Source organism: Cotesia typhae, unplaced genomic scaffold (genome assembly GCF_013202065.1).
Source record: "Cotesia typhae breed Kobodo isofemale line unplaced genomic scaffold, CoteBio_Ctyphae contig_5, whole genome shotgun sequence".
NCBI lineage: Eukaryota > Metazoa > Arthropoda > Insecta > Hymenoptera > Braconidae > Cotesia > Cotesia typhae.
The window spans coordinates 1,922,101-1,941,961 of NW_027423757.1; the positions used below are offsets into that span (position 1 = coordinate 1,922,101).

A 19,861-nucleotide genomic window follows, 5' to 3' on the forward strand; every position below is an offset into this window, starting at 1 on the left:
CGGGACTCTATAAACTTGTAACGACATTTCTATGATAGACGCTTCTACTAGAGAAGTCTTTAGCGGAAGCGGTTATTTTAAATAGCATTTCTATCACTTAGGCCTTATTACCGCGGATACCTTACTCATTACTAGAAAAAAATGAGCCATTAAAAAATTTTAATAATTTTTTTCCATATATGGTGGTATGGCGATACATTACTAGATTATAACAAATCAGAAAATTTTTTCACGGTCATACATGGTTTAGATACTTAATGATTGTGATACATCAGGTCGTGACAATTGTGTCCCAACATTAATATCTATTGTAGTTGACTAGATTTTGTCTTATTTCATGTTAATTTTAGCTCGATTAAGATGCACAAACTGATAAACTCACGAAATTTCTCTTGACAACATGTAAATCCAAGATAAATATCATTTTCAAGGCGACGTCTAGAGTATTTTGATGTCTATTTAATAATGTTACTAAATTTAGTTAACAACTTACAATGAAATTGCGGTAAGCATATAACTAGCATCAGATGACAAAACTCGTAACAATTCATACCTTATTCTCCCGCGTATCGTAATATGTAAAGGAGATATACGTATATACACACAAAAACAGAACGTTCGTGGTATGAATTTAGTTGGTGGTTTCTACGGTGATTCCTCCAACGTCCTACCGTTAAATTACCTCATATAGCCTATGCTATTATCCGCGGGTTGCATACGCGTCACGTGGAACAAAGCGAGAACGATAAACGAGCAACCCTCACGCCACTGAGACAGAAGGCACTGCCTTGCTGAGGAAATTACTGCAACCGGCTGAGTTAGAAGCAAAAGCCCGTTCTTCTTTGCTCCCTTTTACTCTATCCTTATCCTTACTAAAACTATGCCAGCTTTATCCTACGGCAGCATCGTCGTTGTCATTGTCAACGCGTCGTCGCATCATATATCGTGTGTACATGTGGTATAACAAGTTTCTGAGAAACTTGATAGTTTCATTACCTTCAGCATCATACAATCATTGTAGCGCTAATTGAAATCACGTTTACACTATTTAACGTTGTTTATCCATATAGACGTCCACCTCAAATCGTATTAACATAACGTCCATCTTACCTAAAACAAAAAAAGGCAAATATTTATTTATTTAGTAGAAAAATAGTTAATGTTAAATTTATAGGGTTACAAAGTTTAGCGAATCCAAATTCGTATGTCTTAAGCATACATTCGATTGACGAAAATCTACAGTTAAATTCTTTTCAGAGATTTTATATAGTTTTTAATTTCAATATTTTTTATTGAAAAAATTCTCAGTTAAATAATAAAATTTTTTACTCAATATTTAAGTCAATAAATAAGTTGCGTAAGTATGAAAAAAATGAAAATATTAAATTTACTTTATGTTTTTTTTTCGTGATTTTAAAGGCTCTATTTAAAAAAAAAAAAAAAAAAAAAAACCCTTCTTCTTAATATTCATCTCACTATTGCCCTTTTTATTATTTATATTTAAACCGATAGAGTGGAAATTGTTATTTTCATTTCCGTTTAGCGAATCGATTACAATAGTCCTTTTTTGAGATATTTTAGTTGGGTGTCAATTTTTTCATCAATTATTAACAAAAGAGAAGAAAACCTGTCATACCTTTGAAAGCACTGTGTAAAAGAAGAGTAGAAATATGTTGTTGAAACATTATGTTGATTTTTTTGCGGAAAAAATTATCACAATATTCAATTGAAAACTCAAAATAATGTTCTTTAGTCAACCTAAACCATTATTCAAACATATAAGTACCAGATAGCATATTAGTAAACATTGCCATGTGGGTATTAATTACAGTTTTAATTTTCTTTTTTGTTATTTTTTTTTTTTTTGTACACCGAATAGTTCATATTTTGAAGTTGATATTCTCTGAAGTCTATATGACCGATTAGTTATCTAAGAAAATATTTTATTCGGGGGAATAAATATTTATTTAGCATGAAAATAAAAATTTAAAAAAAATCGTTAAAAAATAAGTTTTTTGAATAAAAAATTTTCTGCTTTATCATCGTTCATCGTCCCATTGATTTCTTGAAATTAAAGTGCAACCAATTTTGAGATTAGAGTACAATTCTAAAAAAAATTTTTTTCGATCATGCTACTGTCGATAGATTCGATGATCATTAAAAGCACCACTGCTAAAAAGCAACTACACTGAAAAAGAAATGTAAGGTCAAAGACCTAAAAAATCAGATAATTAACGACGAACTCTGGCTCCGGGTTGCAATTCGTGGTCTTACAATCGAGACCAAGACTGAGTCGTTCAGCCGTTACGCGGTAACAACTGCGGCAGACAAGAACAAAGAATCAGTGAGCCATAAAGGGCGGCAAAAGAGTTGCTTGCATCGGAGTGAGAAAGAAAATAAACGGATACGGTTGAAAACGATGAACAATCAACGTCGAATGTGGTGACTACCTGGGTGGCCGCACTACAAATGCTATTCAATAATAAACTTACAAATATTATCAATAAAGATTAAATAATATTTGTTTGAAGTAGCAAAAAAAAAACTATCATCGAATCGAATTTCTATCGTTATTATCAAAGATGATTAGATTCACAGTATTAGTATTATCGCAAGGTATCATGAAAGCTATCCAAAACGAAACATAGCAAAACGAAGAAGAATAAATTTATTATCTTGAAATTTGTGGTATCGCATGAGGACACAAGTGGTCGTGAGTTTCTTGGCCACTTGAGAATTGGCGTGTTATGATACAGTAACTCATACCGATCCATGAATGAATGCGTGCATCCCTTTCCTTTAGATCTAGAGTTCATACACCACATAACGAATAAGTAATATTAAATAGTTAGAATAAATCGACAAGTTTTATGACTATTTTTGTTTTATAAAAATAAACCTGCTCTTTTATCGTCACAAAATTATAGGCTAATTAAAAATTAAAGAAGCTTTATGTTACTCGTAATATCAATAATAACAATAATAACAGCAGTGACTATGGTTACAGTGAGTTTAGTCTCGATGCTGTACAGTATTATATACCTAAACAGAAGTCTTTGTACTAACTGGCGTGCTATGGATATATATACTCTTGTATGTTATACATATCGATTTACATTCTCGGAATGCTGGGCATATATGAATCGTACACGCGATACAGGTATTCTCTCGCTCGCTCTATGGTTGGTTAATTACACGTAATTTATTGTCGGACCTATACGATTACGCCTATTTGATATGCCGCGACACTCAAAACTCGTACATCACACTTAATTATTGAATATGTAACATAACTCTACAGCTATACATACATGAAATCCCTCGCATCTCTTTAGTTGTAATACATGCTACATATATCGTCCAAATATATTTTGCAAATTTTAATATTTCCAATTAATTGCTTTTGTTATAAACCGTAGGAAATAATTTTTATTTTTTAATTAGTATTCAGCCTTAGTTTTTACACTAATAGGGAGGGAACTCCTGAGATTGATTTTATTTAGAATAATAGATGTTGTTAAAAAATAAGTAAAATGTTAAGATTAGTACATATATTGTTATAAAATCAAAGAGATAATATTCAAGAGAATATTTTATTATAAGATAATCAGAGGTTCAATAATCTAATTTCATATAACACGTTCAGAATAATTAAATAATTTACAATTTTCATAAAACTCACATAAAGTAATTTTTATTATTTTGTTGTATTGTTTCAGAATTTAATTTAATAATATTTGTTTATTTTAAATTATTGAACTATCTAATTATATTCTTTAAATTGTTTAATATTCGTAAAACTCATTTCTTATTCAATATTCAATTTTTTTTATCTGAAAATTTTCTTTAAAAAAACAGTATTAATATTAGTCTAAACATTTTATCGCAATATTCAAATTCTGTGATTGAGTTACTCTAAAATATTTCTGTTCATAATAAATCAATAAACAAAACTCCCATTTATCTGTCTATTCGGGTGTTAATCCCTTTAATGTACCTGAGCCTCAGAATAATTATGAATATTTTACCAGACCCCTTGCAAAGAGCTTAACGAAACACTGAATGATCGAACTCTAATAATCTTTTACTGTTGTTAAAAATGAAAAATCGTACTCAATTTTTTACCATTAAATAATACGTGAAAAAAAATTTTTACAAAACACTCTCAACACGCAACATATAATCTGCTTAATTTGAAGAAAAAAAAAAAAAAAAATAACCGAATTCCCGTAAAAAAATATCTGATATTCCCATACGAGACTTAGTATGTTCATATATTTTCCCATATAATTTTTCGATCAAAAGGTAGCAATAAAAACCTCTGACTAAGGGTGCATGACCATTGAATTTCCTCTTTAGAAGAGACTTAGTTTTGAGGGATTAATTCTTAAAATAAAAATCATTCTTTTATTCTTCTTAAGGAACTTATCTGACATTGGTTATTAGTTTAATCAACTACCAAACCAATCTTTGATTAATTCATGTTAATTGATAAATACTTTACTAGAAAAAGTAAAAAATTATAATGAACAAGTCTAATCAGAAAATTTTGTCACGGGTAATATTTCGACTTTTTTTGGTTATTTTTGCCGATATATTAACTAAAGAATACAATATATTCGAATTTACGTATAACAACAACCAAAACCCTCAGGATTACGGCCACGCCAATAGACCGATTGTCCACGTGGATAACGATGTAATTTTAACTTATAAAATATTGCATCGTTTTAAAGACTGCTAAAGTTTATTTGAGACGATTGTTGTATAACTTTACATTTTATTTCATTTGTGTTGGAGCTTTTTTTTAAGCCGAGGCGGATTTACAAATCCTACCGTGCAAACAATACGTATTTGAACCTCCTACATTGAATGAGAAAAAAAACTTGTCTGGTGTGTTATCCATAATAAATAAGGAAGAGCTGTGAAAGAAAAAAGTATTTTTAAAGTAATATTCAAATGCAAACGATTTTAACACACATGATGGGTAAGGTAAACATGATTTCGCCCACATACCCACGCTGGTACATGCCTGATGTTACAATCACACTATTGATAATGCATATTTATATGGATGCACGTATTATGAATGGTACCAAAAAGTAGTGAGTATAGTGGATAGAACAATAATAATAAAAAAAAAGACGTAAAAATATAATGAATGTAATGAATATACTAAACGAATAGAATCCAATACAAGAAGTGTCAACGCATCATACAATAACATACAAAAGTAATCACGATTTAATGGCTCAATAACGTCCATTGCTGCAGACCACGACGTGCCGCAAAACAATTTATTAGCCTCGACAGTCGATAAATTTAAAGTAACCGAATCGATCTGCGTGGTTATACGCTTATTTTACATCATATACATAACCCCTTCTGATGCATAAATTTTTTTGAAGAAATTTATAATAGCCATTATTTATTTGTTTTTTTGTTATGGTAATTAACGGATAAATTCATATGGTATATGATGTAAATTGATAATTTGTTTTGGTTTAAACCAAAATTAGCATAAATGATTCTATCGAGTTAAACTATGTAATCACCACATTGGTAGAGTTATTCTTCATGAAGGAGAAACCAGAAATTAAATTATAGGTCTTTAGCAATATAGCAATCTGTCTGTTTAGCTGATTATGTAAGCAAAAGTGGTAGCTAAACGTTTGATGGACATGCGAGTAGCCAATAGAGTGACAAATGACGTCAAACATATAAAATCCTCGAATTTACGGTTTGATGTAAGTGTAGCTAAGCGTCACAGACAATAGGATATATATTCAGCAATTTGTAGATGTCAAACAACGAAATAGTACGGAGACAGTATCATATTATCTGATCAATCTGTGGTAACGATGAATTAGGTATCGGTTCAATTAGTGTCGACGTAAAAGCAATCCAAGGTAATTTCACTTGCGGAAATTCAAATTATGAATTGTATACCTCATAAAGAAAGGTCAAACTATTTTCCTAATTTCATCTTGAGCTGCGCATGAGCTTTATAATTGTTATCTAAATTATCTATTGAATCATTTTGTAGAAATCGTTATAGAATCATCTATTGTATCATTTTTTTGAAGTTTCTTTTTTTCAATTTTAATAAAAAAAATCTATAAAACAATTGATTTTTCCTATTAAAAACTCAGTAAACGTTATAAGACGTATCTTTTTGGAATTTTCAAACTTTTTTGTGTTATAAAAAACTTATTCGGTAAAAATAATTAAAATTCGAAAAATATTAAATATAATATATACAGCCTGTTAAAAATCCAATGCGACTCGATTCAACCAATCATTTATTACTCTTGTACCGAGTAATCGATTATATTAAACTTTGATACTAAATTTTTTATGATCATGTAGATTTTATATTCAATTTTACAATGCTGGTCGTTAATTGTTTCTTAATAACTGCCGAAGTATGACGGGGACACTTTCTAAGTACGCGTCAAAAGCGCTGCAGATTTTTTTATCTTCTTACCTTTTTTATGCATAGAACGGTTAGCCGTCTTAGTCGACGACAAGGTGCGACCACAAATTCTCATGGCATCCGTGCTATGATTTATAGCTCAGAGAACAACTAAGTAAACGAGAGAATTACAAGAGCAGAATACAGATAAAGAGAAAAAGAAAGGGGTATAGGTTGAACCATACTTTGCTAACGTGAACAATATAAGAACATTCGCATTCGTGCGTTTGCAATTGCGTGAGCATGAGGGTTCGTCATAGCTAATGTATGAAATGACCGGTATTGAATAACTGGCTGATAAATAAGCGGAATATGAAAAAAAGACGAATTATGAAAACACAATAATAATGTATACCGCAAACAGCAAAATGAGAATGAAGGAATTTTTATTTCGTTAAGACCATGGCTTGCAAACAATATCGAAGGCGCTTTTACGCTTGTAATATTTACCGGATTGGCTCCAACCGTCATAGTCATAAATAATAACAAAAGTTTTTATTACCAATAATACTTTACATGCGCAATCGACTTGGTGGGCGACGTTTTTACTTCTACATCCACTTTTCCTTGACCATGCTGTACGTAAATTTGTATTCAGACTCCACGGGAATCTTGCAACGGAGAAACGAATTTCGATGTCAAGATTTTTTATTTACTTTTATTTTATTTTTTGCTTCTCTCTGTCTACAAAGAAAAATGAGAAAAATATTGAATCACTTTGTGAGATTTTATTTTATTTTTGTATCTTCTTGTGAATCGTGTATTGGTAAACAAATATTTGTTACTCTAAATATAATTTTTTTTTTTTTTTTGAATGAATTTCAAATTTTGTGACGGAAGTTGTATTCTTTTTTATGGAATGTCAGGAATATTTCATTCGATTGATTTTTTTTTTTCGGAAAAAATGGTTATCTAATGGAAATTTGGTTAATTCAAATATGCATGCTTTAAACTCCTATTTCATGATAAAAATAATGAGTGAAATAATTAAAAAATTTATCGTAAGAAATAGACACTTTACAAGCGGAAAAGAAAAATACCAAAATGCATTGCTATTTAATAATTATCGTAAAAGTAGAATGAATTTCTTTTTTGCAATGAAATGACAATTACTATAAATATAAGAAAAAACATGAAACTTCAGTTAAAATTTGGATTCCATCCGGAATTCGAACGAATTTTCTTTCTTCTTTACTTTCAATAAACGCCGAGTATGGTAAGTATTGATTCGTAACGATGCTTTTGAGAGCAAACATGAGGCATGGGAAAAAAAGAATGAAGGACAAAAAAATGGATTGTGCGAACTGTTATACTATAGTACACTTGAAAGAGTGCTTCAAGACTCACTCTGACATGCTTTTATAGCAATGCGAAATATAGAAAGAATGTCTTATTGAGGTTTTGCTTTTCTCCGTAGAGAATACAATCTTCTCAAGAATCCTCGAAGAATCAAATACTTTTCGAATGTCAATGCTACAAAATAATCGACAGTTCTCTTAAATGTTAAGATTTAAAGTAAAAATGACTCGAACAAAAAAAATTAAGTTAAATGAGGTAAGTTGGAGTTTAATTTTCATAAAATTGAAGGCAAGTAATCTCATGGTAGATAACTTCTTGCTTTCTCAGCCCTTTGTATATTCAACGATTCGTGGTAATGAAAATACACTCTTGAAGACGCACCATGGAAGCAAGCAATGCGCAAAAGTAGATGTAAAACAAGATCCGGCTTCGGGCGTGTTTGCTTTTACGAGACGGGTAGACCTAAAATCAGTTCAGAAAGTGTAAAGATATCATTTACATATACAACATATCTATAAAAATCAGCTAAAGACATTTGCTTGAGCGATTTAGTATGGAATTCTTATCGCCTTGAAATTGAAAAAATAATATAAAATCTTATTATAAACTTGGAATACTTATGTAGTTTTATCTTTCTCGAGGGAATGTATGTCCATGACATAATTTTCTTATATGGCCTGATATGTTCATAAATAGTTTTGCATGACCTAATATTCCCATTAAGATGTTCGTTATTTACCAAGTTTGTTTTTTTCTACAGCGCCCTTAAATTTTTAGTTTATGATTTAAAAAACATGTCAGCCCAAAATAAGCTGTTAATCATCATATTAAACCATGCCTTTCACTAATTCTAACCCTTCCAAATTGTTTAAATGATTTAATCTAAATATAAGCTTTCTTCAGTTGAATAGTAGTGAATGGTCAGACTCTCCAAATTATTTTAAAGGGTCAAAAATTATCAAACATCTAAAAGTAGTCAATAATACTGCAGAAAGAGCTGTTAAAATAACCCAAGAATAAGTTGTTAATATTCTAGCCAAACACTGAGATCAACATCAATATGGGATTCAGATTGTAAGTAAATAAAAAAAAATTGTTTTTTAACTGTTACCAAAGAATGTTTAATAAAATAAATCAATCAGTTAAGAACTTTAATTGACCTCCTATATTTTTCAGAATTAATCAAAAAGTTTTAGATTTAAATTTGACGGCGAATAAGTTCTGAATCAATAATGCTATCGTAAATTAATACGCGATTCTCAAAATAATAATGTTCCTTCTTATTCATTTTGTTTTGAATAACTTTTCGGAATCCTAAAGTGTTTTCGATTTTTCCACCTTACCGATGAGTTCGGAATTCCCATAAATTGTACTAAAAAGTACCTCTCAGTCACATTATTTATTTTTCAATTTTTTTTTCTCAGCAATTATATCGCCAAAAAATAATCAAAATTAGATATTCTTCAACGTAAACGATTAATTTTTATTTAAATTTTTCTATCAAATAAAAATATATCAAAATTCATCATAAGCTTAACTTTCACCTAGAATAACTCTCAGCGGATTGAATCTATCGGAAAATCTTAAGAGAATTTTTTTTTAGAGCTTTCAATTTCCTTTCCAGGGATGATGGAAAAAAATAAACTTGATAAATAACGAATACCCTGATCCCCATAAATGGTTATATACACTGATAAAAAAATTGACTCAAGAGTCAAACTCTTGAACCAAAAATCCGATTTTGAAGAAAATGATTTTCTTGAGTTAAGAGAATAAAGTCTTGAGCTAAGAAATTATTCTTGGTCTAAGAGAATTTTCTTGTTTCAAGAATTTATTTTCTTGACTCAAGAAAATAATTTTCTTCAAAATGGAATTCTTGGTTCAAGAGTTTGGCTCTTGAGTCAAGTCAATTTTTTTATCAGTGTATAAAAATTAGCCACATATGGACATATCAAACCTTATCAGGACACATCTGGCTTGCTACAGCTTGATATGTCTGTATATAATTTTTTGACCAAACATAATGTTGAAAATTTCTGACTGAGAGTGCATGATCACGTAAACGCCTTGTTACAAGAATATGAGGTAAAAAAAATTGAGAAGATACAATAAAATATTTTCTATTTTTATACATAATCTGATATGATCATTTTTGATATTCACACAGCCATATCAGGCTATATTTCATCGGATCATCAAATTTTTTCGAAGTAATCAATAAATATTATATAATACGCTTTAATTATGACATTTGTAAAAGTGACGTCAATAATCTTCTAGTCTGCGAAACTCACCCAAAACACATTTATCAGAGGTTCGTTGATTGTCTAGAGTTCCAATAAATCCAATAGTTTTTTTTCTGCATGCTTCAGTAATGTGCTGTGGTTATAGAGTTTGTACTGACGCGCTTCTTATGATAATAGGCTTGCTTACAAAACCAAGTAGTCTTGTCTAATGTAATCGCCAAATATAAACCACACAAAATCATGCCTCTACCTTTTATATAATGTGCAAGTGCGTATCGATCAGAATGGTTCACTAAAAAATTCGTACGTGATTCATTTACGTCTGAGATAAAAATAAAATGATAAATACAAATGAAAAAATACTAGTAAACTAATAATGATAATTTCTAGTATACCAAACGTGAAAAAGTAGAAATTATATTTTTTTATATTGAACTTAGGCACTCTACTGATAATATTACAACAGGCTAGTATTTATTCAATGTAATTGCAGTAGAAAAAATAAAATTATTAAAGTTGAATGGTCATAACAACGGTATATTACATCAACTTTAAGAAGTTTGCACGGATAGATCTTTACGATTTGAAATTGTTAAAGATTCCAGTAAAGAAAAGAAATGTGTGTGTGAGTAATGTTTACTCGTATCACTATTACACTGCGACAAAAGTAACATCGATGATACGAGAGAAAAGATTTTGTAGAGTCGTAAATTCACTAATGTGCTATTTTTCTCGAGTCATTTTTTTCTTTTAAAGAATAATTTCGGTGAGTTCTTCTGATTTGTAGAAAAATAGTAATATTATGGCCATATTTCATTACAAATTATAACCATATACCATTTTTATGTGAACAAATTTTTGAGTTTTTTAACTTCCCACTAAGGACAATTGATAATTTTTTTGAATTCGGAAAGTTATTGGTTTCATCCCGTTTTGCGAAAATCGGGTTTTCATCAAATCTCGACGTTTTGAGGTCCTAGAAAGCTGTCCTAACTATTCCCGCGATGGCGTTTATGCAACTGTATGTATATGTGTATGTGTGTGTGTGTGTTTGTTAGTGTGTGTGTTTGACGCCAGTTTCATTAAAATCGGTTGATTCGTTCGGGATTTATTGAAAACGAAAAATTTCGAAAAAAATGTGTTTTTTTTACATATGAGTTCGACATTTCTTTTTTGATCGTTTTCGATAAACTAAAATAATTATTAGAGCCCAAAAAACCACGTCGACCGCTGCCAAGAAAAATCAGTTGATTGATTCGTGAGTTATCGTTGTCGAAAAAACTCAGAAAAAGTGAATTTTTCAAATTTCTCTAAATTAATCATAGGATCATTTGTCGAAATTAATAATGATTATATGTTAATCATAGGATTCGAAAAACTGCGTTAAATGCTACCAACCGTGTGAAAATTGGTTTATTTTTTCGAAAATAATTGCAGTTTTTTTTTTTTTTTTTTTTTTTTTTTTTTTTTTTTTTTTATTTAGAGTCGGTTTTAACTGCTGTAGTCCTTCGCCGACTTTAACTGTTGGGAGTGGTACGTTGGGGACTTTTTGGGTTGTGAAAATCTTAAATCTACACGGCAAGGATCGAATATCAACCAAGATGGTTTCTAAGACCAGCTTAGGATTCGAACCCACGCCTGGCCGGTGAGCCAGTCCGATTGCTCTGTAGGCGCCCTAGACCACTCGGCTAACATCACTGGTTTAATTGAAGTTTAAAAACTTAAATAATAATGATTTATTAAACTTCTATCAAACTCTTGAGCTCGAAAAGTTCAAAAGCTTAGAGCAGCTCAAAGCTTAGGACAGCTAACTCAGAGAGCTCGAGATAACATTTTAATTATATTTTAGAGCTTGAAGAGCTCAAAAACGTCATAAGTACAATTTTAAGCGTTTAGATATAGAATTAGCGGGAAGTTGCAGGAATGGCTTTCAAGGTAAACCGTTTTACTAACTTTTTTTTTTTTGTATTTAGTATTTTCAATTATCATTGTATTATTAAAATATTATAGATTCAATTATGACAGTGAGAAGTATAACTTGCATTTTTTTTTACGAGGCACCTGTTTTTACTCTAAAAACTATAATTTTTCCACTTCTCTTTTTTCCGTATACATCTTTTGCATGTATTATAATATAAATATCTATACGAATATGTGACTTCATACTTGTTTTCTTTATTGAGTTTTACCAGAATTTGTTACCGATGGTTCACGTATTTTCGTATTTCTTTATGTATCTCTTTTTTTGTTTTCATCTGGTCATACTCCAATACTCGCGACGTTTTATTGGTGAATATTTATTTTTACGAGAGGTTGTTCAATATCCCTTAGCCTTGGTTGTTGACATCCTAACGGCAGTAAAATCAGATTTATTTCTAGTTCGACTCTTGACCCTAACAGAAATTCTATTTAATATTTACGCATAAACCGTAGTTAACGATCGAACAAGTAAACATATTTTCGATATAACACGAATGGATACTAGTTCACGAAAATGAAATACTTTAGTGTAACCATGCGTTTTATTGCATCTCTATTTTCATTTATTAGTAAAAACATATGGTTATGATAGCAAATGTATTTCTGTGATTAATTGTAAATACAAAAATAACTCTGGAAATGATAAAACTTTATTCATTTTAATTGATAATAAATTACTCTTTATTCAACAATAATTCAACATTTCTCGTAATTTGGAATTGAACAATTCAAAACCCGAATCTTCGATATTTAATAAAAGCTAATTTTAAACATCAACAGACTTTGTATTCTTTTAAATCTTCAATTTTAACAATCTTATAAAATATAAAAACAAAGTTTTTTAATAACACATAATAAAGTGCAATCGTTTGAGTCAGTGATTATGTGTTTTACTGGCTCTTTCATCGTCTTATTTCTATTTAAGTTTCGCATAGCATACCTTTTTTCTTCTAAGAACAAAAAAATGTTCATAGTAAAATTTAGAGGAGTTGATCTAAAAAAGCTAACAGCGTTATAACAGAAGTTATTTGACATATAATAGTTAGAAAAACGAGAATTTAAGGAAAAAGAAAAGTCCTTTCTACCGCTATTCCAAGTTTAGTGAACCTTTACATGTACATTTCAAGTTCAAAAAGCCATTACATATCTAAATTAAATAGTTATTTTTATCTTTTTACAGTTTTTTAATTAATTCAGTTTAATTACATACAAATGTAAATAATTAGTAAATTTTAGTTTCTTAAAATTTAAAACATTTTTTTACCAGTATACACAGAAAGAACAAAATGACACTGTATATCTTAATATTCTAATCTAAATATCCTAATATTTAAAATACATAATAGACTAATAATGCTGTGTGTAGGCGCTAGAAAAAAAAATGGCGGAATCATCGTGGGTATAATCAAATTTTCTACCGAGTTTAATTCAAATTTTACGGTATATTTTTTCGGATTATATCTAGTGTAATCTGACGCGGAATAAACAGAAAAATTACCTGGTCAAATCGAAGATTACACGAAGATACACTAAGTATCATACAAAAATAATTTTGTATAATCTGGAGAATATTTGATATTATCTGAAAATTTTTTTCACCATAGATATCACTGAGTATAATATGCGAGGATATATAGTGTCATTTTGTTCTTTCCGTGTAGATGGTCCTGTGGCGCAACGGATAACGCGTCTGACTACGGATCAGAAGATTCCAGGTTCGAATCCTGGCAGGATCGGTATTTTTTTTTTTTTACTGGTATATTTCTTATCCAAAATTGTACGGAATTGAATAACTCAACTTTTAAAGAGCAGTTTGTAAACTGTTATTACTTTCATTATTAATAATTTTAGATACATGTACACAATATTTCATTTTACATTTTAAATATGGTTAATTTGTTATTTCTTACCGTATATAACGTTACATTTTATGTAGCGTTACAGTGAGTAGTGCATTTGAGTAATAATGTGAGTTTATGTTGTGAGTACGGTAGTCTAATAGTATTGAGGACTATCGTGAGGACTATCAAGATTATTAGTTTGTTTAATAGAATAAAGAGGTTCTGTTTGTTATTCATGTTTAAATTTTCAAGTTGATTTAATTTAGATTTACCCTTGTTAGAATCTTGGACTCCAGCGAGCCAAATCGAAAAATTACTCAAAAAGTACCTGTTACAAGAAAAAAATTACTTGAACGAAGAGCGGAAATCATCATCAGTTAACGACTCTATCAAGTAATATTTACGAATAATGGGTACTGAACATTTTAATGGATTAAAATTTTTTTGTAAATTTTATATGAGAGCAATAAAAGTACGCAATAAAACCTCGTTATAAGCAGATAGAAGGGAACTGATATCTTTTTGCTGACAAACTAATTCCCTTCCATTGAATTTAATATTTTATTGCTGTGGAAAAAAAAAGAAATATAAGTTGCTTCGCATAAATTTTAATGAATAATTGCTATTTCTTCCGCTGTCAAAGGGAAGTAATTCAAAATTCCATTACGATAGCATACGAAATGGTTTCAATAGCCTTTTCATAGACTGCTATAATTTTTATCCATTTTTCATATCGCTCTTCTAAAGGATTTTATTGCATTTACTATTTTAAAAACCATCTAATGCAGAGCATATAAGGAGAATAACTGATTCTCATTCAATCATGTCCTGAAGTACAACAATCAAAAGATATGAAATTAATGAGTTTATTATTTACGAGTCAATTATTTGTTTGAAACTCAATAATGAGAGAAGGTATAGAGTAAGAATCACACATTTGTTAAGGATAGTTGTTATTGAGAAATCTGTTCCCGTTAGTTTTGCTTCTCTAGACTAATAACAAATTTTTGTACAACTAAGCTTTTCAAGCGTTCTACAATTAACATCGAACCAAGAATACGTATACTTCGCATACAAGTTATAACGACCAAAGTTATGTCGTGTGTTGAAGAGAAATATTTAAGCTGACATATCTCTAGTAAGGAAATCAATAGTATATTAAGAGATAAGTTTCAAAGAATTTTCATGGAATTTAGATAATAGTTTTCAAGACATGCTATAATATAAACCCTGATAAACAATTTGCATATCTTTCCAGATTTGCTCTACAACTTTTCATATTATGGGGATGATATAAAACATTTCCATGTTTGTTCCCTAATCATCTATGTTTCACGTATTAAAATAATACTCACCGAATTTTGGACTGTAATAATGTATATAATCAAGAGAATAAGTACAATCTTGTGATGAGTATATACTTGTTTAAAAAGGAATTTTTACAGTTAAATTTGGAGACTTTTTACAATTTTATGAATTGTTTGATGATAATGGTTTTTTTGTAAGGTTTCGGAACAGTTTTCAATTAATTGTTAGTCCTATAAGTTTATTCCATCAAATTTTTCATAAATTATAGGTAATTAATTCTTTCACAGCAATCTTACTTTTTGAATTTATTCTAAAAGTATCAAATTTATGTAAGGTAGAAGGGGTACCTTACAACACTTTTTGCTTACTTCTCTATTGCTTTTAATGTAATGGAAAATTAATATTCTTTTTTATCCCAGGCGGACGTATGGGAGTTTTTACGTGCAAACGACATTCAATCTGTAAATAATACGCGTATGCGCCAGTATCTACCAGTATCAAAAAATTTTTCTTACTCCCTCGGTCGAAAGTACGTGTTCCTGATCCTATTGCACGGCAGAAAGTGTCATATTCATGCATTGGTAAATCTATACCAGCGCCCTCTAGGCAAGCGGGAGTAAAAACTCAGTCGCGTGCACTGATACTCAATACGTGAGACATCGCCTATACAACCTGCGCAACACACGCTTACCAGTGCGACCAGACACACGCTATCAGTGCGGTGCACTGACGCTTACTTCAGTAAACCTTCTTTTAACTCGGGCTCACATAACCTTAAAATTTTTTTACGATTTACTTAATGCTAATGTTGATCAGTGAATATTTAGTGACTGAAGAGTGACGGTAATATAATTAATAATTTTTATATTAGTACTATTAAATAATAGTAATATACTATTTTCATCTTGATAATTTCGATTTTTCATGATATATTGCAATTTTTTTTTGGGTTTTTGCTAAATCCACACTATAAACCATTAAAACCACTTTTGAATGTCAAAATAGCAATTAATCAATTGAAAAACATTTTAATAAGTTCAACAATCATTTTTATTTCTGACAGTGTTCTTTTTATGTCAATTTAATGCATATGATTGTTATCACAAACGATTTATAACATAGCAAAATATTGAAGTCTTCGTTTTTAGGCTCTAGTAGAACATGCTTAAGTATGTTATATCTAAATATACATGAAGTTTATCCAGACGCTTCTATAAGTTATGTATTTATGTTTCTATAAAATAATCTGGTACAGATGCATCTATCTCATTAACAAAACATCAATTTCATATTTTCAGAAAACTATTCATTTTTTTCAAACTATACAATGTAGCACAGCGTATTATACTTTCATGGATCAGCGGATAAGTGACAAAAAGATAAGTATCCAACCCAAAATGTAACAGGAATTCGAAACTTCAATACGATAACTTGGTTCGGTGGAACTATTATACAATAGATACGAACTAAAAATTTATTGTTAACATCAGCTTCAGCATCTTTGTGATATGATAAAAATCGTTCATGTTTATTGTGCGTCACAAACAAATAAATCAGCTAGTAACGGTTTTTTTAGTTGGGTGATTAAAAATTTACAAAAAATCGATACGTGAAATAACCTGAATGTCAAGGGGTAATTAAACATTGAAACTTGCGTCAAAGCCATCAATCGTTGTGAGCTGAAATCAGCTATCAAAATACATTCGCAAAGATGAAGAAAATTATTGTATTTCATTTTTAAATCAATGTTCTTATACAACCGAAGAACAATATGAAGGAAGTTAGGTTTGACATAAAGAAACACTGAGTGGAACCTTAAACGCACTATACACTTTATGTAATCTTTTAAACGTCTAATGACAGTCAGCAAAAGCGAAAAGGCATTTGCAGGTCTTGTTGCTTGCATAAGCTGCTGAAAGGACTGCAACGTCAGATAAGCTAATAAATGTCTTCAATGAATAATAAGAAGAGACCTGGTCCAATTTGTATTGTATTTGCATTGGACAACGTCTTGGACGTAATTTATAGACCTCTACCTAACAGTAACTTTTTCTGCTGCGTAAATCAATATGAGGCAGTGACCGAGCAACAAGCTACTCAACGTTCATCGTTTGCTTTCATTCGACTTATAGATAACATCGAATTAAGTCCGATGATGTTTTCTGGAATGACATTACTTCAAAATGAATTTTCAAGTGAGTCAATTTGGAATGTTGGGTCACAATGCGGATTTGAGTTATTCAAGAAAAAATGCTTGCCATATTTCTTCTCACAAATAAACTAAAAAGTTCAATTCAACTTCCCGCTATAAAAATTAATAATTTTCGAAATGTAACTTTAACTTTTCAGTCTGATAAGCGAAAATCGTATTTATATCAAATTTGTACATGGAAAAATATGAATTATGTAAGTATAACCAATACTATTCATCGAGTAATATGAAATAACTATTTAGAATAATTTTTCGATTAACTTTATGTCAACTTCAATATATATTGTTCTTATCAAAAAAGGTCAATTAGATAACTTTTCAACTGACACCGTTATCTATTGTTTATACAGGGTGTCTCAGAAGTCGTGAGCCACCGGACAGGGTGTGGTAGAAAATTGGATTCTGAATAGAAAAGTCCTTTACCATTTTTCGATCAGACCCATAGAAAAATTACTACAAATTTATGAAAATAGACCAATGAGGAGCGCGGTTTAGCGGCAGAACGGTAGGCGCAAGAGCGAGCGAGTGGAAACGAGACAGGCAATGAGTGCGCGCTCGCTTGCACACGTGTGATATCATTGCTCAGTTATAGCGGGATGCCCGTATGCAATAATAATGATCAATGATACTCCTGTAAATAAAAAAATTAATATTAGAAAAATCATCCCATAGACAGACCCATAAAATAAAAAATGTGCGATTTTTTGATAATTAAAACTCAAATTTTCGGTGTCACCGAAAAATGAAAAAATAAAAAGCCAACAGTCATATTCAATGATACCCCTGTAATTAAAAAAAAAAAGAAAAGTTATAAAAGTACCCCATACACTCTGAGATACAGCCCCATAAAGCCAAAAATTTGCGATTATTTAATGATGAAATTCAAATGATCAGTGTGCACTTGAAGTTAAAAAAAAAAGCAATAAAAATAATCAGTGACACTACTGTAGACCAAAAAAATTGAAAAAAAAATAAAAAACTACCTCATAGACACTGAGATACACCCCCATAAAGCTGCGATTTCTCCATTATTTGTGAAGTTAAGTTGAAATTCTCGGTGTCAACTCGGAATAACTCAAAGAAAATTATCTTTCTTTCCAGTTTAACCTTTTTTATGAATTAAAAAATCAAAATTTTGGAATCCACCCCATAAACACCGAGAGGCAACCCCACAATGCTACAATTGTTCGATTTTTTATTGATTTAAATTGAAATTCTCGGTGTTTACTCAAAATAAGTAAAAGAAAATTATTGTACTTTTTAATGTTATCTCTGTTATAAAATAATAAATCAAAATTTTAGAATCCACCCCACAGACACCGAGATACATCCCCATACAGTCGCTATTTGTCGATTTTAATTGACTTAAATTGAAATTCTCGGTGTCCACTTAAAATAAAGAGCATAAACTCATTCCACTTTCCAATTTACTCTTTTTAATAAATGAAAATATCAAAATTCAAGAATTCACCCCATAGACCCCAAGATACGCCTCCATAAAGCCGCGATTTATCGATTTTTTGTGGATTGATATCGAAATTTTCGGTGTCATATGAAAATTTGAATTTTAATTATTGAAAAATCGCGAATTGTTGGCTTTATTTGGATGTTTGTTAGTGTCTATGCGGTGGATTTTCAAGAGTTAAGTTTTTTTATGTTTTTAAGGGTGTAATTTAAAAGTACAATAGGTTTCTCTTGTTGTTGTTAAATGGACACCAAGAATTTCAATTTCAATTACTAACAAATCACAAATTAGCGGATTTATGGGGTCCTATCTCGCCGTTAATGGGGTGTTTTTTCAAATCTTATTTTTTTTTGCTTACAAGAGTATATCTGAAAATGAGTTTTCATACTTTTCATTTATTTTCAACGGACACCGAGAAGTAGCATTTTAATTACTAAAAATCAGAAATTTTCAGCTTAATGGGATCATAATTCGGAGTTTGCGGGGTGGTTTTTTAAATAATAATTTTTTTCGATACACAGGAGTTTAATCGATAAGTACAAAAGGTTTCTTTTGTTGATTTTCAATGGGCACCAATAATTTGAATTTTAATTTCTAAGCAATCCCGATTTTTGTGCGTTATCAAGTCATATTTCGGTATCTATGGGGTGTTTTTACAATTTTTTAAATTTGTCTGATGGTCAAAAGTACCACTGATAATTTTGATTGGTATTTTTTTCTATTTCGAATGCACTGTGAATATTTTAATTTTTATGTTAAATAATCCCGAAATACTCGGCTTTATTAGGCTGTATCTTAGTGTCTATGGGGTGGTTTTTGTAATTTTTAATTTTTTTCTGATTGTTATGGGTATAGTTAACTATTAGTCCTAGATTTTTATTTGAAATTTTGAGTAGTCGTCGAAAATTTCTATTTTAATTATTGAAATATCGCACAATTTTTGGCTTTATGGGACTGTATCTCCCTGTCTATGGGGTAGTTTTTATTTTTAAAAATTTTCTTCACCTACTGTAGTGTCACTGATTATTTTTATTG

At 30.2% G+C, this 19,861-nt stretch overlaps 1 protein-coding gene and 1 non-coding gene across 2 annotated transcripts in view; one reads left to right on the forward strand and one right to left on the reverse strand.

Moving 5' to 3' along the window:
• Alpha-man-ia (alpha-Mannosidase class I a) overlaps positions 1-19,861 on the reverse strand; it is a 316,108-nt gene that overhangs the window by 221,532 nt on the left and 74,715 nt on the right. The gene's annotated exons all lie outside the window — the stretch shown is intronic.
• Trnar-acg (transfer RNA arginine (anticodon ACG)) lies at positions 13,664-13,736 on the forward strand. The gene has a single exon. It is a non-coding gene; the product is annotated as a tRNA-Arg (tRNA).